Source organism: Battus philenor, unplaced genomic scaffold (genome assembly GCF_028537555.1).
Source record: "Battus philenor isolate CCGP_79_NKW_IND1 unplaced genomic scaffold, ilBatPhil1.0.hap1 SCAF_38, whole genome shotgun sequence".
Taxonomy (NCBI): Eukaryota; Metazoa; Arthropoda; class Insecta; order Lepidoptera; family Papilionidae; genus Battus; species Battus philenor.
Window position 1 is genome coordinate 243,685 of NW_027181702.1, and position 18,662 is coordinate 262,346.

Here is an 18,662-nt window from a genome sequence, read left to right on the forward strand (position 1 = left end):
GACATCGGAGAGAAATCTTCATTTTTTTGTTAATAATCTCCTATGAAACATGGATAAAAGTTTATGGATTGAGAATATTGGAGCGCTAAAAAGGAACCGCCGAAAGAAAAACGCCAAAAAAGCCAACATCACGCGGTGTTCCCAGGCGGTCACCCATCCAAGTACTGACCGCGCCCGACGTTGCTTAACTTCGGTGATCGGACGAGAACCGGTGTATTCAACGTGGTATGGACGTTGGCGACCGTTCGTCTTCGAAACGCAAACGCGAGACGCGACATCGGAGAGAAATCTTCATTTTTTTGTTAATAATCTCCTATGAAAAATTATTAAAGTTCATGGATTGAGAATATTGGAGCGCTAAAAAGAAACCGCCGAGAGAAAAACGCCAAAAAAGCCAACATCACGCGGTGTTCCCAGGCGGTCACCCATCCAAGTACTGACCGCGCCCGACGTTGCTTAACTTCGGTGATCGGACGAGAACCGGTGTATTCAACGTGGTATGGACGTTGGCGACAGATAGTCCTCGAAACGCAAACGCGAGAGGCGACATCGGAGAGAAATCTTCATTTTTTTGTTAATAATCTCCTATGAAACATGGATAAAAGTTTATGGATTGAGAATATTGGAGCGCTAAAAGGGAACCGCCGAAAGAAAAACGCCAAAAAAGCCAACATCACGCGGTGTTCCCAGGCGGTCACCCATCCAAGTACTGACCGCGCCCGACGTTGCTTAACTTCGGTGATCGGACGAGAACCGGTGTATTCAACGTGGTATGGACGTTGGCGACAGATGGTCCTCGAAACGCAAACGCGAGAGGCGACATCGGAGAGAAATCTTCATTTTTTTGTTAATAATCTCCTATGAAACATGGATAAAAGTTTATGGATTGAGAATATTGGAGCGCTAAAAAGGAACCGCCGAAAGAAAAACGCCAAAAAAGCCAACATCACGCGGTGTTCCCAGGCGGTCACCCATCCAAGTACTGACCGCGCCCGACGTTGCTTAACTTCGGTGATCGGACGAGAACCGGTGTATTCAACGTGGTATGGACGTTGGCGACAGATGGTCCTCGAAACGCAAACGCGAGAGGCGACATCGGAGAGAAATCTTCATTTTTTTGTTAATAATCTCCTATGAAACATGGATAAAAGTTTATGGATTGAGAATATTGGAGCGCTAAAAGGGAACCGCCGAAAGAAAAACGTCAAAAAAGCCAACATCACGCGGTGTTCCCAGGCGGTCACCCATCCAAGTACTGACCGCGCCCGACGTTGCTTAACTTCGGTGATCGGACGAGAACCGGTGTATTCAACGTGGTATGGACGTTGGCGACAGATAGTCCTCGAAACGCAAACGCGAGAGGCGACATCGGAGAGAAATCTTCATTTTTTTGTTAATAATCTCCTATGAAAAATGGATAAAAGTTTACGGATTGAGAATATTGGAGCGCTAAAAAGGAACCGCCGAAAGAAAAACGCCAAAAAGCCAACATCACGCGGTGTTCCCAGGCCGTCACCCATCCAAGTACTGACCGCGCCCGACGTTGCTTAACTTCGGTGATCGGACGAGAACCGGTGTATTCAACGTGGTATGGACGTTGGCGACTGATGGCCCTCGAAACGCACACGCGAGAGGCGACATCGGAGAAAAATCTTCATTTTTTTGTTAATAATCTCCTATGAAAAATGGATAAAAGTTTATAGATTGAGAATGTTGGAGCGCTAAAAAGGAACCGCCGAAAGAAAAACGCCAAAAAAGCCAACATCACGCGGTGTTCCCAGGCGGTCACCCATCCAAGTACTGACCGCGCCCGACGATGCTTAACTTCGGTGATCGGACGAGAACCGGTGTATTCAACGTGGTATGGACGTTGGCGAAAATTGGTCTTCGAAACGCAAACGCGAGAGGCGACATCGGAGAGAAATCTTCATTTTTTTGTTAATAATCTCCTATGAAAAATGGATAAAAGTTTACGGATTGAGAATATTGGAGCGCTAAAAAGGAACCGCCGAAAGAAAAACGCCAAAAAAGCCAACATCACGCGGTGTTCCCAGGCGGTCACCCATCCAAGTACTGACCGCGCCCGACGTTGCTTAACTTCGGTGATCGGACGAGAACCGGTGTATTCAACGTGGTATGGACGTTGGCGAAAATTGGTCTTTGAAACGCAAACGCGAGAGGCGACATCGGAGAGAAATCTTCATTTTTTTATTAATAATCTCCTATGAAAAATGGATAAAACTTTATGGATTGAGAATGTTGGAGCGCTAAAAAGGAACCGCCGAAAGAAAAACGCCAAAAAGCCAACATCACGCGGTGTTCCCAGGCGGTCACCCATCCAAGTACTGACCGCGCCCGACGATGCTTAACTTCGGTGATCGGACGAGAACCGGTGTATTCAACGTGGTATGGACGTTGGCGAAAATTGGTCTTCGAAACGCAAACGCGAGAGGCGACATCGGAGAGAAATCTTCATTTTTTTGTTAATAATCTCGTATGAAAAATGGATAAAAGTTTACGGATTGAGAATATTGGAGCGCTAAAAAGGAACCGCCGAAAGAAAAACGCCAAAAAAGCCAACATCACGCGGTGTTCCCAGGCGGTCACCCATCCAAGTACTGACCGCGCCCGACGTTGCTTAACTTCGGTGATCGGACGAGAACCGGTGTATTCAACGTGGTATGGACGTTGGCGACTGATGGTCTTCGAAAAGCAAACGCGAGAGGCGACATCGGAGAGAAATCTTCATTTTTTTGTTAATAATCTCCTATGAAAAATGGATAAAAGTTTACGGATTGAGAATATTGGAGCGCTAAAAAGGAACCGCCGAAAGAAAAACGCCAAAAAGCCAACATCACGCGGTGTTCCCAGGCGGTCACCCATCCAAGTACTGACCGCGCCCGACGTTGCTTAACTTCGGTGATCGGACGAGAACCGGTGTATTCAACGTGGTATGGACGTTGGCGACTGATGGTCTTCGAAAAGCAAACGCGAGAGGCGACATCGGAGAGAAATCTTCATTTTTTTGTTAATAACCTCCTATGAAAAATGGATAAAAGTTTACGGATTGAGAATATTGGAGCGCTAAAAAGGAACCGCCGAAAGAAAAACGCCAAAAAAGCCAACATCACGCGGTGTTCCCAGGCGGTCACCCATCCAAGTACTGACCGCGCCCGACGTTGCTTAACTTCGGTGATCGGACGAGAACCGGTGTATTCAACGTGGTATGGACGTTGGCGACTGATGGTCTTCGAAAAGCAAACGCGAGAGGCGACATCGGAGAGAAATCTTCATTTTTTTGTTAATAATCTCCTATGAAAAATGGATAAAAGTTTACGGATTGAGAATATTGGAGCGCTAAAAAGGAACCGCCGAAAGAAAAACGCCAAAAAGCCAACATCACGCGGTGTTCCCAGGCGGTCACCCATCCAAGTACTGACCGCGCCCGACGTTGCTTAACTTCGGTGATCGGACGAGAACCGGTGTATTCAACGTGGTATGGACGTTGGCGACCGTTCGTCTTCGATGCGCAAACACCATCTTGGTGATCTTCGAAACCGAATCCTAATTCTCTGTTATGTCCTTGTTATTTTCTTCAATATTTTTTTTTCAACGTCCACACTAAATAGATAAATCGGCGGAAATTGCATTACATAATAATGGCTACTGCTTGGTCTCAGAAATCTTTCCTTGTGAAGATTTGTACTTCATCGTCCACTCACATACAATATTTACCAGTGTATCGTATGTGCCTTTCGTTGTATAACAAATTTGAAAACTAAGTCGACATCTTCAGTATTTCCTTTGCGAAGTTAAACAATGTTTGTTACTATAATACATACTATGCCGCATGTACACGTCATAACAATGAACACATTCATAACACAGCTTTACACAAGTAGAGGCCTTTGCTACGTGCGAGCGTCATCGTGAAACTGGTACGCGCTCTACCAGCCTTATTCTTAGTTTTTATGTTCACAGAGTCTTCCGCTCCGTGAACTCAGCTCCGATGAAGCTGTAAAAGCCTTCGAGCTAAGAGCAATAACATCAACATAGAATAAGTACACAATGCAGTTTCATTTTTATTTTCAAACCGTTACTATTGTTCAATTAAACTTATTATTGTCTACATAAGGTTTGGAATATATTTTGGTTGTAAGAGAGTGATCGACACATATATAATACGCCAATACCTCACTTTGCGTAGTGGATACGTTCTAGAAAAACACGACGCAAATTGAAACGCCGCAAAGTGAATTAAGATTTTCTATAGCAAACCACATAAAGATCGAAGATAGGTACCAGGGTCCCGAAAATATTACTTTTTAAAAAGAAAATTGAACGAACGAAAATAAAATAACTCTGCCAATTAAATAAATTGTAATAATATTAACCTTTTTGGTAACCAGAAACAACGCGTAAAAATTTATATAAATTTATAATTCTCTCTTAAAATAAGCACAACACACTACTTAATTAAAACTGAACTTTTAAAATTAGCAAAACAAAGTGAAAATAAAACTGTATTCAAATTGCGTTGATTTTTGGTTAGAAAGAGAATCCCCGAGTTTTGATGGCGTAACGCAATTAAAAACAAAAGTGTTGCCATCTTTTAAAAAATAAAATAAAATTAAATTAAAAAAAAAAGACGCAAAGCGAAGTATTGGTGTACTCTTCAGCTTTAATGAAAGTTCTTTTCGCATCGAGTAGGCAACGTGCCCACGATTTTTTCTTTTGTGTTTATGTACGTTAAACTCGATATTATGTATAACTAGCTGATCCCGCAAATGTTATTTTGCAAAAAAAATATTTTTAATTTTCAATTTAAAAATAAGGGTTGATCGTAGAGGGGTAAAAATTTAGGGTTGTATGGCATTTATTTGGCGAAGAAGAGCGCCATCTACAGGGAAAATATTGAAATGGCAGAGTAACGACAGCGGACTCATCTAAATGCTACGAGATGGCAGTGTGATCGGCCTGAATAAATCACCTTTTGTTACTAGAAAATAAAAACACAAAATATTAATAATTTGAATTGTTATCATAAAAAACAACCTGAACGCAATTGAAAACAATAAATAGTCAAGTAAGAAAGCGATCCTTCTTAAAGGTTTTTCTATGTATAAAGTATGATTAAAAAAATTGGTTACAGTATTTTAAAAAGATTTTGAAGGTGAAATCGACTTTGGTTTTATTTTGTGCTATAATAGTTCACATCGTGAACAAAAAAGGAGTCGTGTATCAAAATATTACAAAATTAGGCTAAGTATAGGACAGTAAAGAGCGCCAGTTTTAACAACGATAAAAATTAACGAATGACATGCAAAACAAAGGTTTATGAATTGAGAATATTGGAGCGCTAAAAGGGAACCGCCGAAAGAAAAACACCAAAAAAGCCAACATCACGCGGTGTTCCCAGGCGGTCACCCATCCAAGTACTGACCGCGCCCGACGTTGCTTAACTTCGGTGATCGGACGAGAACCGGTGTATTCAACGTGGTATGGACGTTGGCGACAGATGGTCTTCGAAAAGCAAACGCGAGAGGCGACATCGGAGAGAAATCTTCATTTTTTTGTTAATAATCTCCTGTGAAAAATGGATAAAAGTTTACGGATTGAGAATATTGGAGCGCTAAAAAGGAACCGCCGAAAGAAAAACGCCAAAAAAGCCAACATCACGCGGTGTTCCCAGGCGGTCACCCATCCAAGTACTGACCGCGCCCGACGTTGCTTAACTTCGGTGATCGGACGAGAACCGGTGTATTCAACGTGGTATGGACGTTGGCGACAGATGGTCCTCGAAACGCAAACGCGAGAGGCGACATCGGAGAGAAATCTTCATTTTTTTGTTAATAATCTCCTATGAAACATGGATAAAAGTTTATGGATTGAGAATATTGGAGCGCTAAAAGGGAACCGCCGAAAGAAAAACGCCAAAAAAGCCAACATCACGCGGTGTTCCCAGGCGGTCACCCATCCAAGTACTGACCGCGCCCGACGTTGCTTAACTTCGGTGATCGGACGAGAACCGGTGTATTCAACGTGGTATGGACGTTGGCGACAGATGGTCCTCGAAACGCAAACGCGAGAGGCGACATCGGAGAGAAATCTTCATTTTTTTGTTAATAATCTCCTATGAAACATGGATAAAAGTTTATGGATTGAGAATATTGGAGCGCTAAAAGGGAACCGCCGAAAGAAAAACGCCAAAAAAGCCAACATCACGCGGTGTTCCCAGGCGGTCACCCATCCAAGTACTGACCGCGCCCGACGTTGCTTAACTTCGGTGATCGGACGAGAACCGGTGTATTCAACGTGGTATGGACGTTGGCGACTGATGGTCCTCGAAACGCAAACGCGAGAGGCGACATCGGAGAGAAATCTTCATTTTTTTGTTAATAATCTCCTATGAAAAATGGATAAAAGTTTATGGATTGAGAATATTGGAGCGCTAAAAAGGAACCGCCGAAAGAAAAACGCCAAAAAAGCCAACATCACGCGGTGTTCCCAGGCGGTCACCCATCCAAGTACTGACCGCGCCCGACGTTGCTTAACTTCGGTGATCGGACGAGAACCGGTGTATTCAACGTGGTATGGACGTTGGCGAACGTTCGTCTTCGAAACGCAAACGCGAGAGGCGACATCGGAGAGAAATCTTCATTTTTTTGTTAATAATCTCCTATGAAAAATTAATAAAAGTTCATGGATTGAGAATATTGGAGCGCTAAAAAGGAACCGCCGAAAGAAAAACGCCAAAAAAGCCAACATCACGCGGTGTTCCCAGGCGGTCACCCATCCAAGTACTGACCGCGCCCGACGTTGCTTAACTTCGGTGATCGGACGAGAACAGGTGTATTCAACGTGGTATGGACGTTGGCGACCGTTCGTCTTCGAAACGCAAACGCGAGACGCGACATCGGAGAGAAATCTTCATTTTTTTGTTAATAATCTCCTATGAAAAATTAATAAAAGTTTATGAATTGAGAATATTGGAGCGCTAAAAAGGAACCGCCGAAAGAAAAACGCCAAAAAAGCCAACATCACGCGGTGTTCCCAGGCGGTCACCCATCCAAGTACTGACCGCGCCCGACGTTGCTTAACTTCGGTGATCGGACGAGAACCGGTGTATTCAACGTGGTATGGACGTTGGCGAACGTTCGTCTTCGAAACGCAAACGCGAGAGGCGACATCGGAGAGAAATCTTCATTTTTTTGTTAATAATCTCCTATGAAAAATTAATAAAAGTTCATGGATTGAGAATATTGGAGCGCTAAAAAGGAACCGCCGAAAGAAAAACGCCAAAAAAGCCAACATCACGCGGTGTTCCCAGGCGGTCACCCATCCAAGTACTGACCGCGCCCGACGTTGCTTAACTTCGGTGATCGGACGAGAACAGGTGTATTCAACGTGGTATGGACGTTGGCGACCGTTCGTCTTCGAAACGCAAACGCGAGACGCGACATCGGAGAGAAATCTTCATTTTTTTGTTAATAATCTCCTATGAAAAATTATTAAAGTTCATGGATTGAGAATATTGGAGCGCTAAAAAGGAACCGCCGAAAGAAAAACGCCAAAAAAGCCAACATCACGCGGTGTTCCCAGGCGGTCACCCATCCAAGTACTGACCGCGCCCGACGTTGCTTAACTTCGGTGATCGGACGAGAACCGGTGTATTCAACGTGGTATGGACGTTGGCGACCGTTGGTCTTCGAAACGCAAACGCGAGACGCGACATCGGAGAGAAATCTTCATTTTTTTGTTAATAATCTCCTATGAAAAATTAATAAAAGTTTATGAATTGAGAATATTGGAGCGCTAAAAAGAAACCGCCGAGAGAAAAACGCCAAAAAAGCCAACATCACGCGGTGTTCCCAGGCGGTCACCCATCCAAGTACTGACCGCGCCCGACGTTGCTTAACTTCGGTGATCGGACGAGAACCGGTGTATTCAACGTGGTATGGACGTTGGCGACAGATGGTCTTCGAAACGCAAACACCATCTTGGTGATCTTCGAAACCGAATCCTAATTCTTTGTTATGTCCTTGTTATTTTCTTCAATATTTTTTTTTCAACGTCCACACTAAATAGATAAATCGGCGGAAATTGCATTACATAATAATGGCTACTGCTTGGTCTCAGAAATCTTTCCTTGTGAAGTTTTGTACTTCATCGTCCACTCACATACAATACTTACCAGTGTATCGTATGTGCCTTTCGTTGTATAACAAATTTGAAAACTAAGTCGACATCTTCAGTATTTCCTTTGCGAAGTTAAACAATGTTTGTTACTATAATACATACTATGCCGCATGTACACGTCATAACAATGAACACATTCATAACACAGCTTTACACAAGTAGAGGCCTTTGCTACGTGCGAGCGTCATCGTGAAACTGGTACGCGCTCTACCAGCCTTATTCTTAGTTTCTATGTTCACAGATTCTTCCGCTCCGTGAACTCAGCTCCGATGCAGCTGTAAACGCCTTCGAGCTAAGAGCAATAACATCAACATAGAATAAGTATACAATGCAGTTTCATTTTTATTTTCAAACCGTTACTATTGTTCAATTAAACTTATTATTGTCTACATAAGGTTTGGAATATATTTTGGTTGTAAGAGAGAGATCGACACATATATAATACGCCAATACCTCACTTTGCGTAGTGGTTACGTTTCAGAAAAACACGACGCAAATTGAAACGCCGCAAAGTGAATTAAGATTTTCTATAGCAAACCACATAAAGATCGAAGATAGGTACCAGGGTCACGAAAATATTACTTTTTAAAAAGAAAATTGAACAAACAGAAATAAAATAACTCTGCCAATTAAATAAATTGTAATAATATTAACCTTTTTGGTAACCAGAAACAACGCGTAAAAATTTTTATAAATTTATTATTCTCTTTTAAAATAAGCACAACACACTACTTAATTAAAACTGAACTTTTAAAATTAGCAAAACAAAGTGAAAATAAAACTGTATTCAAATTGCGTTGATTTTTGGTTAGAAAGAGAATCCCCGAGTTTTGATGGCGTAACGCAATTAAAAACAAAAGTGTTGCCACCTTTTAAAAAATAAAATAAAATAGAATTAAAAAAAAAACGACGCAAAGCGAAGTATTGGTGTACTCTTCAGCTTTAATGAAAGTTCTTTTCGCATCGAGTAGGCAACCTGCCCACGTTTTTTTCTTTTGTGTTTATGTAAGTTAAACTCGATATTATCTATAACTAGCTGATCCCGCAAATGTTGTTTTGCAAAAAAAATATTTTTAATTTTCAATTTAAAAATAAGGGTTGATCGTAGAGGGGTAAAAATTTAAGGTTGTATGGTATTTATTTGGCGAAGAAGAGCGCCATCTACAGGGAAAATATTGAAATGGCAGAGTAACGACAGCGGACTCATCTAAATGCTACGAGATGGCAGTGTGATCGGCCTGAAAAAATCACCTTTTGTTACTAGAAAATAAAAACACAAAATATTAATAATTGGAATTGTTATCATAAAAAACAACCTGAACGCAATTGAAAACTATAAACAGTCAAGTAAGAAAGCGATCGTTCTTAAAGGTTTTTCTATGTATAAAGTATGATTAAAAAAATTGGTTACAGTATTTTAAAAGGATTTTGAAGGTGAAATCAAATTGGGTTTTATTTTGTGCTATAATAGTTCACACCGTGAACAAAAAAGGAGTCGTGTATCAAAATATTACAAAATTAGGCTAAGTATAAGACAGTAAAGAGCGCCAGTTTTAACAAAGATAAAAATTGACGAATGACATGCAAAACAAAAGTTTATGAATTGAGAATATTGGAGCGCTGAAAGGGAACCGCTGAAAGAAAAACGCCAAAAAAGCCAACATCACGCGGTGTTCCCAGGCGGTCACCCATCCAAGTACTGACCGCGCCCGACGTTGCTTAACTTCGGTGATCGGACGAGAACCGGTGTATTCAACGTGGTATGGACGTTGGCGACCGTTCGTCTTCGAAACGCAAACGCGAGAGGCGACATCGGAGAGAAATCTTCATTTTTTTGTTAATAATCTCCTATGAAAAATTATTAAACTTCATGGATTGAGAATATTGGAGCGCTAAAAGGGAACCGCCGAAAGAAAAACGCCAAAAAAGCCAACATCACGCGGTGTTCCCAGGCGGTCACCCATCCAAGTACTGACCGCGCCCGACGTTGCTTAACTTCGGTGATCGGACGAGAACCGGTGTATTCAACGTGGTATGGACGTTGGCGACTGATGGTCCTCGAAACGCAAACGCGAGAGGCGACATCGGAGAGAAATCTTCATTTTTTTGTTAATAATCTCCTATGAAACATGGATAAAAGTTTATGGATTGAGAATATTGGAGCGCTAAAAAGGAACCGCCGAAAGAAAAACGCCAAAAAAGCCAACATCACGCGGTGTTCCCAGGCGGTCACCCATCCAAGTACTGACCGCGCCCGACGTTGCTTAACTTCGGTGATCGGACGAGAACCGGTGTATTCAACGTGGTATGGACGTTGGCGACCGTTCGTCTTCGAAACGCAAACGCGAGACGCGACATCGGAGAGAAATCTTCATTTTTTTGTTAATAATCTCCTATGAAAAATTATTAAAGTTCATGGATTGAGAATATTGGAGCGCTAAAAAGAAACCGCCGAGAGAAAAACGCCAAAAAAGCCAACATCACGCGGTGTTCCCAGGCGGTCACCCATCCAAGTACTGACCGCGCCCGACGTTGCTTAACTTCGGTGATCGGACGAGAACCGGTGTATTCAACGTGGTATGGACGTTGGCGACAGATAGTCCTCGAAACGCAAACGCGAGAGGCGACATCGGAGAGAAATCTTCATTTTTTTGTTAATAATCTCCTATGAAACATGGATAAAAGTTTATGGATTGAGAATATTGGAGCGCTAAAAGGGAACCGCCGAAAGAAAAACGCCAAAAAAGCCAACATCACGCGGTGTTCCCAGGCGGTCACCCATCCAAGTACTGACCGCGCCCGACGTTGCTTAACTTCGGTGATCGGACGAGAACCGGTGTATTCAACGTGGTATGGACGTTGGCGACAGATGGTCCTCGAAACGCAAACGCGAGAGGCGACATCGGAGAGAAATCTTCATTTTTTTGTTAATAATCTCCTATGAAACATGGATAAAAGTTTATGGATTGAGAATATTGGAGCGCTAAAAAGGAACCGCCGAAAGAAAAACGCCAAAAAAGCCAACATCACGCGGTGTTCCCAGGCGGTCACCCATCCAAGTACTGACCGCGCCCGACGTTGCTTAACTTCGGTGATCGGACGAGAACCGGTGTATTCAACGTGGTATGGACGTTGGCGACCGTTCGTCTTCGAAACGCAAACGCGAGACGCGACATCGGAGAGAAATCTTCATTTTTTTGTTAATAATCTCCTATGAAAAATTATTAAAGTTCATGGATTGAGAATATTGGAGCGCTAAAAAGAAACCGCCGAGAGAAAAACGCCAAAAAAGCCAACATCACGCGGTGTTCCCAGGCGGTCACCCATCCAAGTACTGACCGCGCCCGACGTTGCTTAACTTCGGTGATCGGACGAGAACCGGTGTATTCAACGTGGTATGGACGTTGGCGACAGATAGTCCTCGAAACGCAAACGCGAGAGGCGACATCGGAGAGAAATCTTCATTTTTTTGTTAATAATCTCCTATGAAACATGGATAAAAGTTTATGGATTGAGAATATTGGAGCGCTAAAAGGGAACCGCCGAAAGAAAAACGCCAAAAAAGCCAACATCACGCGGTGTTCCCAGGCGGTCACCCATCCAAGTACTGACCGCGCCCGACGTTGCTTAACTTCGGTGATCGGACGAGAACCGGTGTATTCAACGTGGTATGGACGTTGGCGACAGATGGTCCTCGAAACGCAAACGCGAGAGGCGACATCGGAGAGAAATCTTCATTTTTTTGTTAATAATCTCCTATGAAACATGGATAAAAGTTTATGGATTGAGAATATTGGAGCGCTAAAAAGGAACCGCCGAAAGAAAAACGCCAAAAAAGCCAACATCACGCGGTGTTCCCAGGCGGTCACCCATCCAAGTACTGACCGCGCCCGACGTTGCTTAACTTCGGTGATCGGACGAGAACCGGTGTATTCAACGTGGTATGGACGTTGGCGACAGATGGTCCTCGAAACGCAAACGCGAGAGGCGACATCGGAGAGAAATCTTCATTTTTTTGTTAATAATCTCCTATGAAACATGGATAAAAGTTTATGGATTGAGAATATTGGAGCGCTAAAAGGGAACCGCCGAAAGAAAAACGTCAAAAAAGCCAACATCACGCGGTGTTCCCAGGCGGTCACCCATCCAAGTACTGACCGCGCCCGACGTTGCTTAACTTCGGTGATCGGACGAGAACCGGTGTATTCAACGTGGTATGGACGTTGGCGACAGATAGTCCTCGAAACGCAAACGCGAGAGGCGACATCGGAGAGAAATCTTCATTTTTTTGTTAATAATCTCCTATGAAAAATTATTAAAGTTCATGGATTGAGAATATTGGAGCGCTAAAAAGGAACCGCCGAAAGAAAAACGCCAAAAAAGCCAACATCACGCGGTGTTCCCAGGCGGTCACCCATCCAAGTACTGACCGCGCCCGACGTTGCTTAACTTCGGTGATCGGACGAGAACCGGTGTATTCAACGTGGTATGGACGTTGGCGACAGATGGTCCTCGAAACGCAAACGCGAGAGGCGACATCGGAGAGAAATCTTCATTTTTTTGTTAATAATCTCCTATGAAACATGGATAAAAGTTTATGGATTGAGAATATTGGAGCGCTAAAAGGGAACCGCCGAAAGAAAAACGCCAAAAAAGCCAACATCACGCGGTGTTCCCAGGCGGTCACCCATCCAAGTACTGACCGCGCCCGACGTTGCTTAACTTCGGTGATCGGACGAGAACCGGTGTATTCAACGTGGTATGGACGTTGGCGACTGATGGTCCTCGAAACGCAAACGCGAGAGGCGACATCGGAGAGAAATCTTCATTTTTTTGTTAATAATCTCCTATGAAAAATGGATAAAAGTTTATGGATTGAGAATATTGGAGCGCTAAAAAGGAACCGCCGAAAGAAAAACGCCAAAAAAGCCAACATCACGCGGTGTTCCCAGGCGGTCACCCATCCAAGTACTGACCGCGCCCGACGTTGCTTAACTTCGGTGATCGGACGAGAACCGGTGTATTCAACGTGGTATGGACGTTGGCGAACGTTCGTCTTCGAAACGCAAACGCGAGAGGCGACATCGGAGAGAAATCTTCATTTTTTTGTTAATAATCTCCTATGAAAAATTAATAAAAGTTCATGGATTGAGAATATTGGAGCGCTAAAAAGGAACCGCCGAAAGAAAAACGCCAAAAAAGCCAACATCACGCGGTGTTCCCAGGCGGTCACCCATCCAAGTACTGACCGCGCCCGACGTTGCTTAACTTCGGTGATCGGACGAGAACAGGTGTATTCAACGTGGTATGGACGTTGGCGACCGTTCGTCTTCGAAACGCAAACGCGAGACGCGACATCGGAGAGAAATCTTCATTTTTTTGTTAATAATCTCCTATGAAAAATTAATAAAAGTTTATGAATTGAGAATATTGGAGCGCTAAAAAGGAACCGCCGAAAGAAAAACGCCAAAAAAGCCAACATCACGCGGTGTTCCCAGGCGGTCACCCATCCAAGTACTGACCGCGCCCGACGTTGCTTAACTTCGGTGATCGGACGAGAACAGGTGTATTCAACGTGGTATGGACGTTGGCGACCGTTCGTCTTCGAAACGCAAACGCGAGACGCGACATCGGAGAGAAATCTTCATTTTTTTGTTAATAATCTCCTATGAAAAATTATTAAAGTTCATGGATTGAGAATATTGGAGCGCTAAAAAGGAACCGCCGAAAGAAAAACGCCAAAAAAGCCAACATCACGCGGTGTTCCCAGGCGGTCACCCATCCAAGTACTGACCGCGCCCGACGTTGCTTAACTTCGGTGATCGGACGAGAACCGGTGTATTCAACGTGGTATGGACGTTGGCGACCGTTGGTCTTCGAAACGCAAACGCGAGACGCGACATCGGAGAGAAATCTTCATTTTTTTGTTAATAATCTCCTATGAAAAATTAATAAAAGTTTATGAATTGAGAATATTGGAGCGCTAAAAAGAAACCGCCGAGAGAAAAACGCCAAAAAAGCCAACATCACGCGGTGTTCCCAGGCGGTCACCCATCCAAGTACTGACCGCGCCCGACGTTGCTTAACTTCGGTGATCGGACGAGAACCGGTGTATTCAACGTGGTATGGACGTTGGCGACAGATGGTCTTCGAAACGCAAACACCATCTTGGTGATCTTCGAAACCGAATCCTAATTCTTTGTTATGTCCTTGTTATTTTCTTCAATATTTTTTTTTCAACGTCCACACTAAATAGATAAATCGGCGGAAATTGCATTACATAATAATGGCTACTGCTTGGTCTCAGAAATCTTTCCTTGTGAAGTTTTGTACTTCATCGTCCACTCACATACAATACTTACCAGTGTATCGTATGTGCCTTTCGTTGTATAACAAATTTGAAAACTAAGTCGACATCTTCAGTATTTCCTTTGCGAAGTTAAACAATGTTTGTTACTATAATACATACTATGCCGCATGTACACGTCATAACAATGAACACATTCATAACACAGCTTTACACAAGTAGAGGCCTTTGCTACGTGCGAGCGTCATCGTGAAACTGGTACGCGCTCTACCAGCCTTATTCTTAGTTTCTATGTTCACAGATTCTTCCGCTCCGTGAACTCAGCTCCGATGCAGCTGTAAACGCCTTCGAGCTAAGAGCAATAACATCAACATAGAATAAGTATACAATGCAGTTTCATTTTTATTTTCAAACCGTTACTATTGTTCAATTAAACTTATTATTGTCTACATAAGGTTTGGAATATATTTTGGTTGTAAGAGAGAGATCGACACATATATAATACGCCAATACCTCACTTTGCGTAGTGGTTACGTTTCAGAAAAACACGACGCAAATTGAAACGCCGCAAAGTGAATTAAGATTTTCTATAGCAAACCACATAAAGATCGAAGATAGGTACCAGGGTCACGAAAATATTACTTTTTAAAAAGAAAATTGAACAAACAGAAATAAAATAACTCTGCCAATTAAATAAATTGTAATAATATTAACCTTTTTGGTAACCAGAAACAACGCGTAAAAATTTTTATAAATTTATTATTCTCTTTTAAAATAAGCACAACACACTACTTAATTAAAACTGAACTTTTAAAATTAGCAAAACAAAGTGAAAATAAAACTGTATTCAAATTGCGTTGATTTTTGGTTAGAAAGAGAATCCCCGAGTTTTGATGGCGTAACGCAATTAAAAACAAAAGTGTTGCCACCTTTTAAAAAATAAAATAAAATAGAATTAAAAAAAAAACGACGCAAAGCGAAGTATTGGTGTACTCTTCAGCTTTAATGAAAGTTCTTTTCGCATCGAGTAGGCAACCTGCCCACGTTTTTTTCTTTTGTGTTTATGTAAGTTAAACTCGATATTATCTATAACTAGCTGATCCCGCAAATGTTGTTTTGCAAAAAAAATATTTTTAATTTTCAATTTAAAAATAAGGGTTGATCGTAGAGGGGTAAAAATTTAAGGTTGTATGGTATTTATTTGGCGAAGAAGAGCGCCATCTACAGGGAAAATATTGAAATGGCAGAGTAACGACAGCGGACTCATCTAAATGCTACGAGATGGCAGTGTGATCGGCCTGAAAAAATCACCTTTTGTTACTAGAAAATAAAAACACAAAATATTAATAATTGGAATTGTTATCATAAAAAACAACCTGAACGCAATTGAAAACTATAAACAGTCAAGTAAGAAAGCGATCGTTCTTAAAGGTTTTTCTATGTATAAAGTATGATTAAAAAAATTGGTTACAGTATTTTAAAAGGATTTTGAAGGTGAAATCAAATTGGGTTTTATTTTGTGCTATAATAGTTCACACCGTGAACAAAAAAGGAGTCGTGTATCAAAATATTACAAAATTAGGCTAAGTATAAGACAGTAAAGAGCGCCAGTTTTAACAAAGATAAAAATTGACGAATGACATGCAAAACAAAAGTTTATGAATTGAGAATATTGGAGCGCTGAAAGGGAACCGCTGAAAGAAAAACGCCAAAAAAGCCAACATCACGCGGTGTTCCCAGGCGGTCACCCATCCAAGTACTGACCGCGCCCGACGTTGCTTAACTTCGGTGATCGGACGAGAACCGGTGTATTCAACGTGGTATGGACGTTGGCGACCGTTCGTCTTCGAAACGCAAACGCGAGAGGCGACATCGGAGAGAAATCTTCATTTTTTTGTTAATAATCTCCTATGAAAAATTATTAAACTTCATGGATTGAGAATATTGGAGCGCTAAAAGGGAACCGCCGAAAGAAAAACGCCAAAAAAGCCAACATCACGCGGTGTTCCCAGGCGGTCACCCATCCAAGTACTGACCGCGCCCGACGTTGCTTAACTTCGGTGATCGGACGAGAACCGGTGTATTCAACGTGGTATGGACGTTGGCGACTGATGGTCCTCGAAACGCAAACGCGAGAGGCGACATCGGAGAGAAATCTTCATTTTTTTGTTAATAATCTCCTATGAAACATGGATAAAAGTTTATGGATTGAGAATATTGGAGCGCTAAAAAGGAACCGCCGAAAGAAAAACGCCAAAAAAGCCAACATCACGCGGTGTTCCCAGGCGGTCACCCATCCAAGTACTGACCGCGCCCGACGTTGCTTAACTTCGGTGATCGGACGAGAACCGGTGTATTCAACGTGGTATGGACGTTGGCGACCGTTCGTCTTCGAAACGCAAACGCGAGACGCGACATCGGAGAGAAATCTTCATTTTTTTGTTAATAATCTCCTATGAAAAATTATTAAAGTTCATGGATTGAGAATATTGGAGCGCTAAAAAGAAACCGCCGAGAGAAAAACGCCAAAAAAGCCAACATCACGCGGTGTTCCCAGGCGGTCACCCATCCAAGTACTGACCGCGCCCGACGTTGCTTAACTTCGGTGATCGGACGAGAACCGGTGTATTCAACGTGGTATGGACGTTGGCGACAGATAGTCCTCGAAACGCAAACGCGAGAGGCGACATCGGAGAGAAATCTTCATTTTTTTGTTAATAATCTCCTATGAAACATGGATAAAAGTTTATGGATTGAGAATATTGGAGCGCTAAAAGGGAACCGCCGAAAGAAAAACGCCAAAAAAGCCAACATCACGCGGTGTTCCCAGGCGGTCACCCATCCAAGTACTGACCGCGCCCGACGTTGCTTAACTTCGGTGATCGGACGAGAACCGGTGTATTCAACGTGGTATGGACGTTGGCGACAGATGGTCCTCGAAACGCAAACGCGAGAGGCGACATCGGAGAGAAATCTTCATTTTTTTGTTAATAATCTCCTATGAAACATGGATAAAAGTTTATGGATTGAGAATATTGGAGCGCTAAAAAGGAACCGCCGAAAGAAAAACGCCAAAAAAGCCAACATCACGCGGTGTTCCCAGGCGGTCACCCATCCAAGTACTGACCGCGCCCGACGTTGCTTAACTTCGGTGATCGGACGAGAACCGGTGTATTCAACGTGGTATGGACGTTGGCGACAGATGGTCCTCGAAACGCAAACGCGAGAGGCGACATCGGAGAGAAATCTTCATTTTTTTGTTAATAATCTCCTATGAAACATGGATAAAAGTTTATGGATTGAGAATATTGGAGCGCTAAAAGGGAACCGCCGAAAGAAAAACGTCAAAAAAGCCAACATCACGCGGTGTTCCCAGGCGGTCACCCATCCAAGTACTGACCGCGCCCGACGTTGCTTAACTTCGGTGATCGGACGAGAACCGGTGTATTCAACGTGGTATGGACGTTGGCGACAGATAGTCCTCGAAACGCAAACGCGAGAGGCGACATCGGAGAGAAATCTTCATTTTTTTGTTAATAATCTCCTATGAAAAATTAATAAAAGTTCATGGATTGAGAATATTGGAGCGCTAAAAAGGAACCGCCGAAAGAAAAACGCCAAAAAAGCCAACATCACGCGGTGTTCCCAGGCGGTCACCCATCCAAGTACTGACCGCGCCCGACGTTGCTTAACTTCGGTGATCGGACGAGAACAGGTGTATTCAACGTGGTATGGACGTTGGCGACCGTTCGTCTTCGAAACGCAAACGCGAGACGCGACATCGGAGAGAAATCTTCATTTTTTTGTTAATAATCTCCTATGAAAAATTAATAAAAGTTTATGAATTGAGAATATTGGAGCGCTAAAAAGGAACCGCCGAAAGAAAAACGCCAAAAAAGCCAACATCACGCGGTGTTCCCAGGCGGTCACCCATCCAAGTACTGACCGCGCCCGACGTTGCTTAACTTCGGTGATCGGACGAGAACAGGTGTATTCAACGTGGTATGGACGTTGGCGACCGTTCGTCTTCGAAACGCAAACGCGAGACGCGACATCGGAGAGAAATCTTCATTTTTTTGTTAATAATCTCCTATGAAAAATTATTAAAGTTCATGGATTGAGAATATTGGAGCGCTAAAAAGGAACCGCCGAAAGA

General features: G+C 42.9%; 49 non-coding genes across 49 annotated transcripts; all 49 read right to left on the reverse strand.

Annotated features, from left to right (window-relative positions):
• Positions 1–120: 120 nt before the first annotated feature.
• LOC137928497 (5S ribosomal RNA) lies at positions 121–239 on the reverse strand. The gene has a single exon (XR_011108597.1). It is a non-coding gene; the product is annotated as a 5S ribosomal RNA (ribosomal RNA).
• A 153-nt stretch (positions 240–392) lies between these two features.
• On the reverse strand, positions 393–511 carry LOC137928498 (5S ribosomal RNA). Its single transcript, XR_011108598.1, has one exon. It is a non-coding gene; the product is annotated as a 5S ribosomal RNA (ribosomal RNA).
• Positions 512–665: 154 nt separating this feature from the next.
• LOC137928499 (5S ribosomal RNA) lies at positions 666–784 on the reverse strand. The gene has a single exon (XR_011108599.1). It is a non-coding gene; the product is annotated as a 5S ribosomal RNA (ribosomal RNA).
• Positions 785–938: 154 nt separating this feature from the next.
• LOC137928500 (5S ribosomal RNA) lies at positions 939–1,057 on the reverse strand. Its single transcript, XR_011108600.1, has one exon. It is a non-coding gene; the product is annotated as a 5S ribosomal RNA (ribosomal RNA).
• A 154-nt stretch (positions 1,058–1,211) lies between these two features.
• On the reverse strand, positions 1,212–1,330 carry LOC137928502 (5S ribosomal RNA). Its single transcript, XR_011108602.1, has one exon. It is a non-coding gene; the product is annotated as a 5S ribosomal RNA (ribosomal RNA).
• Positions 1,331–1,483: 153 nt separating this feature from the next.
• On the reverse strand, positions 1,484–1,602 carry LOC137928057 (5S ribosomal RNA). The gene has a single exon (XR_011108180.1). It is a non-coding gene; the product is annotated as a 5S ribosomal RNA (ribosomal RNA).
• Positions 1,603–1,756: 154 nt separating this feature from the next.
• LOC137927899 (5S ribosomal RNA) lies at positions 1,757–1,875 on the reverse strand. The gene has a single exon (XR_011108027.1). It is a non-coding gene; the product is annotated as a 5S ribosomal RNA (ribosomal RNA).
• Positions 1,876–2,029: 154 nt separating this feature from the next.
• LOC137928503 (5S ribosomal RNA) lies at positions 2,030–2,148 on the reverse strand. The gene has a single exon (XR_011108603.1). It is a non-coding gene; the product is annotated as a 5S ribosomal RNA (ribosomal RNA).
• Positions 2,149–2,301: 153 nt separating this feature from the next.
• LOC137927900 (5S ribosomal RNA) lies at positions 2,302–2,420 on the reverse strand. The gene has a single exon (XR_011108028.1). It is a non-coding gene; the product is annotated as a 5S ribosomal RNA (ribosomal RNA).
• A 154-nt stretch (positions 2,421–2,574) lies between these two features.
• Positions 2,575–2,693, reverse strand: LOC137928504 (5S ribosomal RNA). The gene has a single exon (XR_011108604.1). It is a non-coding gene; the product is annotated as a 5S ribosomal RNA (ribosomal RNA).
• A 153-nt stretch (positions 2,694–2,846) lies between these two features.
• Positions 2,847–2,965, reverse strand: LOC137928505 (5S ribosomal RNA). The gene has a single exon (XR_011108605.1). It is a non-coding gene; the product is annotated as a 5S ribosomal RNA (ribosomal RNA).
• Positions 2,966–3,119: 154 nt separating this feature from the next.
• LOC137928506 (5S ribosomal RNA) lies at positions 3,120–3,238 on the reverse strand. Its single transcript, XR_011108606.1, has one exon. It is a non-coding gene; the product is annotated as a 5S ribosomal RNA (ribosomal RNA).
• A 153-nt stretch (positions 3,239–3,391) lies between these two features.
• Positions 3,392–3,510, reverse strand: LOC137928508 (5S ribosomal RNA). The gene has a single exon (XR_011108608.1). It is a non-coding gene; the product is annotated as a 5S ribosomal RNA (ribosomal RNA).
• Positions 3,511–5,394: 1,884 nt separating this feature from the next.
• LOC137928509 (5S ribosomal RNA) lies at positions 5,395–5,513 on the reverse strand. Its single transcript, XR_011108609.1, has one exon. It is a non-coding gene; the product is annotated as a 5S ribosomal RNA (ribosomal RNA).
• Positions 5,514–5,667: 154 nt separating this feature from the next.
• Positions 5,668–5,786, reverse strand: LOC137928510 (5S ribosomal RNA). The gene has a single exon (XR_011108610.1). It is a non-coding gene; the product is annotated as a 5S ribosomal RNA (ribosomal RNA).
• A 154-nt stretch (positions 5,787–5,940) lies between these two features.
• Positions 5,941–6,059, reverse strand: LOC137928511 (5S ribosomal RNA). The gene has a single exon (XR_011108611.1). It is a non-coding gene; the product is annotated as a 5S ribosomal RNA (ribosomal RNA).
• Positions 6,060–6,213: 154 nt separating this feature from the next.
• Positions 6,214–6,332, reverse strand: LOC137928512 (5S ribosomal RNA). The gene has a single exon (XR_011108612.1). It is a non-coding gene; the product is annotated as a 5S ribosomal RNA (ribosomal RNA).
• Positions 6,333–6,486: 154 nt separating this feature from the next.
• LOC137928513 (5S ribosomal RNA) lies at positions 6,487–6,605 on the reverse strand. The gene has a single exon (XR_011108613.1). It is a non-coding gene; the product is annotated as a 5S ribosomal RNA (ribosomal RNA).
• Positions 6,606–6,759: 154 nt separating this feature from the next.
• On the reverse strand, positions 6,760–6,878 carry LOC137928031 (5S ribosomal RNA). The gene has a single exon (XR_011108155.1). It is a non-coding gene; the product is annotated as a 5S ribosomal RNA (ribosomal RNA).
• Positions 6,879–7,032: 154 nt separating this feature from the next.
• LOC137928514 (5S ribosomal RNA) lies at positions 7,033–7,151 on the reverse strand. Its single transcript, XR_011108614.1, has one exon. It is a non-coding gene; the product is annotated as a 5S ribosomal RNA (ribosomal RNA).
• A 154-nt stretch (positions 7,152–7,305) lies between these two features.
• On the reverse strand, positions 7,306–7,424 carry LOC137928033 (5S ribosomal RNA). Its single transcript, XR_011108157.1, has one exon. It is a non-coding gene; the product is annotated as a 5S ribosomal RNA (ribosomal RNA).
• Positions 7,425–7,577: 153 nt separating this feature from the next.
• Positions 7,578–7,696, reverse strand: LOC137928515 (5S ribosomal RNA). Its single transcript, XR_011108615.1, has one exon. It is a non-coding gene; the product is annotated as a 5S ribosomal RNA (ribosomal RNA).
• Positions 7,697–7,850: 154 nt separating this feature from the next.
• LOC137928516 (5S ribosomal RNA) lies at positions 7,851–7,969 on the reverse strand. The gene has a single exon (XR_011108616.1). It is a non-coding gene; the product is annotated as a 5S ribosomal RNA (ribosomal RNA).
• A 1,885-nt stretch (positions 7,970–9,854) lies between these two features.
• LOC137928517 (5S ribosomal RNA) lies at positions 9,855–9,973 on the reverse strand. Its single transcript, XR_011108617.1, has one exon. It is a non-coding gene; the product is annotated as a 5S ribosomal RNA (ribosomal RNA).
• A 153-nt stretch (positions 9,974–10,126) lies between these two features.
• Positions 10,127–10,245, reverse strand: LOC137928519 (5S ribosomal RNA). Its single transcript, XR_011108619.1, has one exon. It is a non-coding gene; the product is annotated as a 5S ribosomal RNA (ribosomal RNA).
• Positions 10,246–10,399: 154 nt separating this feature from the next.
• Positions 10,400–10,518, reverse strand: LOC137928520 (5S ribosomal RNA). Its single transcript, XR_011108620.1, has one exon. It is a non-coding gene; the product is annotated as a 5S ribosomal RNA (ribosomal RNA).
• A 153-nt stretch (positions 10,519–10,671) lies between these two features.
• On the reverse strand, positions 10,672–10,790 carry LOC137928521 (5S ribosomal RNA). Its single transcript, XR_011108621.1, has one exon. It is a non-coding gene; the product is annotated as a 5S ribosomal RNA (ribosomal RNA).
• A 154-nt stretch (positions 10,791–10,944) lies between these two features.
• Positions 10,945–11,063, reverse strand: LOC137928522 (5S ribosomal RNA). The gene has a single exon (XR_011108622.1). It is a non-coding gene; the product is annotated as a 5S ribosomal RNA (ribosomal RNA).
• A 154-nt stretch (positions 11,064–11,217) lies between these two features.
• On the reverse strand, positions 11,218–11,336 carry LOC137928524 (5S ribosomal RNA). Its single transcript, XR_011108623.1, has one exon. It is a non-coding gene; the product is annotated as a 5S ribosomal RNA (ribosomal RNA).
• Positions 11,337–11,489: 153 nt separating this feature from the next.
• Positions 11,490–11,608, reverse strand: LOC137928525 (5S ribosomal RNA). The gene has a single exon (XR_011108624.1). It is a non-coding gene; the product is annotated as a 5S ribosomal RNA (ribosomal RNA).
• Positions 11,609–11,762: 154 nt separating this feature from the next.
• Positions 11,763–11,881, reverse strand: LOC137928526 (5S ribosomal RNA). The gene has a single exon (XR_011108625.1). It is a non-coding gene; the product is annotated as a 5S ribosomal RNA (ribosomal RNA).
• Positions 11,882–12,035: 154 nt separating this feature from the next.
• LOC137928527 (5S ribosomal RNA) lies at positions 12,036–12,154 on the reverse strand. The gene has a single exon (XR_011108626.1). It is a non-coding gene; the product is annotated as a 5S ribosomal RNA (ribosomal RNA).
• Positions 12,155–12,308: 154 nt separating this feature from the next.
• Positions 12,309–12,427, reverse strand: LOC137928528 (5S ribosomal RNA). Its single transcript, XR_011108627.1, has one exon. It is a non-coding gene; the product is annotated as a 5S ribosomal RNA (ribosomal RNA).
• A 153-nt stretch (positions 12,428–12,580) lies between these two features.
• Positions 12,581–12,699, reverse strand: LOC137928529 (5S ribosomal RNA). Its single transcript, XR_011108628.1, has one exon. It is a non-coding gene; the product is annotated as a 5S ribosomal RNA (ribosomal RNA).
• Positions 12,700–12,853: 154 nt separating this feature from the next.
• LOC137928531 (5S ribosomal RNA) lies at positions 12,854–12,972 on the reverse strand. Its single transcript, XR_011108630.1, has one exon. It is a non-coding gene; the product is annotated as a 5S ribosomal RNA (ribosomal RNA).
• Positions 12,973–13,126: 154 nt separating this feature from the next.
• On the reverse strand, positions 13,127–13,245 carry LOC137928532 (5S ribosomal RNA). The gene has a single exon (XR_011108631.1). It is a non-coding gene; the product is annotated as a 5S ribosomal RNA (ribosomal RNA).
• Positions 13,246–13,399: 154 nt separating this feature from the next.
• LOC137928034 (5S ribosomal RNA) lies at positions 13,400–13,518 on the reverse strand. The gene has a single exon (XR_011108158.1). It is a non-coding gene; the product is annotated as a 5S ribosomal RNA (ribosomal RNA).
• Positions 13,519–13,672: 154 nt separating this feature from the next.
• Positions 13,673–13,791, reverse strand: LOC137928035 (5S ribosomal RNA). Its single transcript, XR_011108159.1, has one exon. It is a non-coding gene; the product is annotated as a 5S ribosomal RNA (ribosomal RNA).
• A 153-nt stretch (positions 13,792–13,944) lies between these two features.
• On the reverse strand, positions 13,945–14,063 carry LOC137928533 (5S ribosomal RNA). The gene has a single exon (XR_011108632.1). It is a non-coding gene; the product is annotated as a 5S ribosomal RNA (ribosomal RNA).
• A 154-nt stretch (positions 14,064–14,217) lies between these two features.
• LOC137928534 (5S ribosomal RNA) lies at positions 14,218–14,336 on the reverse strand. The gene has a single exon (XR_011108633.1). It is a non-coding gene; the product is annotated as a 5S ribosomal RNA (ribosomal RNA).
• A 1,885-nt stretch (positions 14,337–16,221) lies between these two features.
• LOC137928535 (5S ribosomal RNA) lies at positions 16,222–16,340 on the reverse strand. The gene has a single exon (XR_011108634.1). It is a non-coding gene; the product is annotated as a 5S ribosomal RNA (ribosomal RNA).
• Positions 16,341–16,493: 153 nt separating this feature from the next.
• LOC137928536 (5S ribosomal RNA) lies at positions 16,494–16,612 on the reverse strand. Its single transcript, XR_011108635.1, has one exon. It is a non-coding gene; the product is annotated as a 5S ribosomal RNA (ribosomal RNA).
• Positions 16,613–16,766: 154 nt separating this feature from the next.
• On the reverse strand, positions 16,767–16,885 carry LOC137928537 (5S ribosomal RNA). The gene has a single exon (XR_011108636.1). It is a non-coding gene; the product is annotated as a 5S ribosomal RNA (ribosomal RNA).
• A 153-nt stretch (positions 16,886–17,038) lies between these two features.
• LOC137928538 (5S ribosomal RNA) lies at positions 17,039–17,157 on the reverse strand. The gene has a single exon (XR_011108637.1). It is a non-coding gene; the product is annotated as a 5S ribosomal RNA (ribosomal RNA).
• A 154-nt stretch (positions 17,158–17,311) lies between these two features.
• LOC137928539 (5S ribosomal RNA) lies at positions 17,312–17,430 on the reverse strand. Its single transcript, XR_011108638.1, has one exon. It is a non-coding gene; the product is annotated as a 5S ribosomal RNA (ribosomal RNA).
• Positions 17,431–17,584: 154 nt separating this feature from the next.
• On the reverse strand, positions 17,585–17,703 carry LOC137928540 (5S ribosomal RNA). Its single transcript, XR_011108639.1, has one exon. It is a non-coding gene; the product is annotated as a 5S ribosomal RNA (ribosomal RNA).
• Positions 17,704–17,857: 154 nt separating this feature from the next.
• On the reverse strand, positions 17,858–17,976 carry LOC137928542 (5S ribosomal RNA). Its single transcript, XR_011108641.1, has one exon. It is a non-coding gene; the product is annotated as a 5S ribosomal RNA (ribosomal RNA).
• Positions 17,977–18,130: 154 nt separating this feature from the next.
• On the reverse strand, positions 18,131–18,249 carry LOC137928036 (5S ribosomal RNA). The gene has a single exon (XR_011108160.1). It is a non-coding gene; the product is annotated as a 5S ribosomal RNA (ribosomal RNA).
• A 154-nt stretch (positions 18,250–18,403) lies between these two features.
• On the reverse strand, positions 18,404–18,522 carry LOC137928037 (5S ribosomal RNA). The gene has a single exon (XR_011108161.1). It is a non-coding gene; the product is annotated as a 5S ribosomal RNA (ribosomal RNA).
• Between the last annotated feature and the right edge of the window lie 140 nt (positions 18,523–18,662).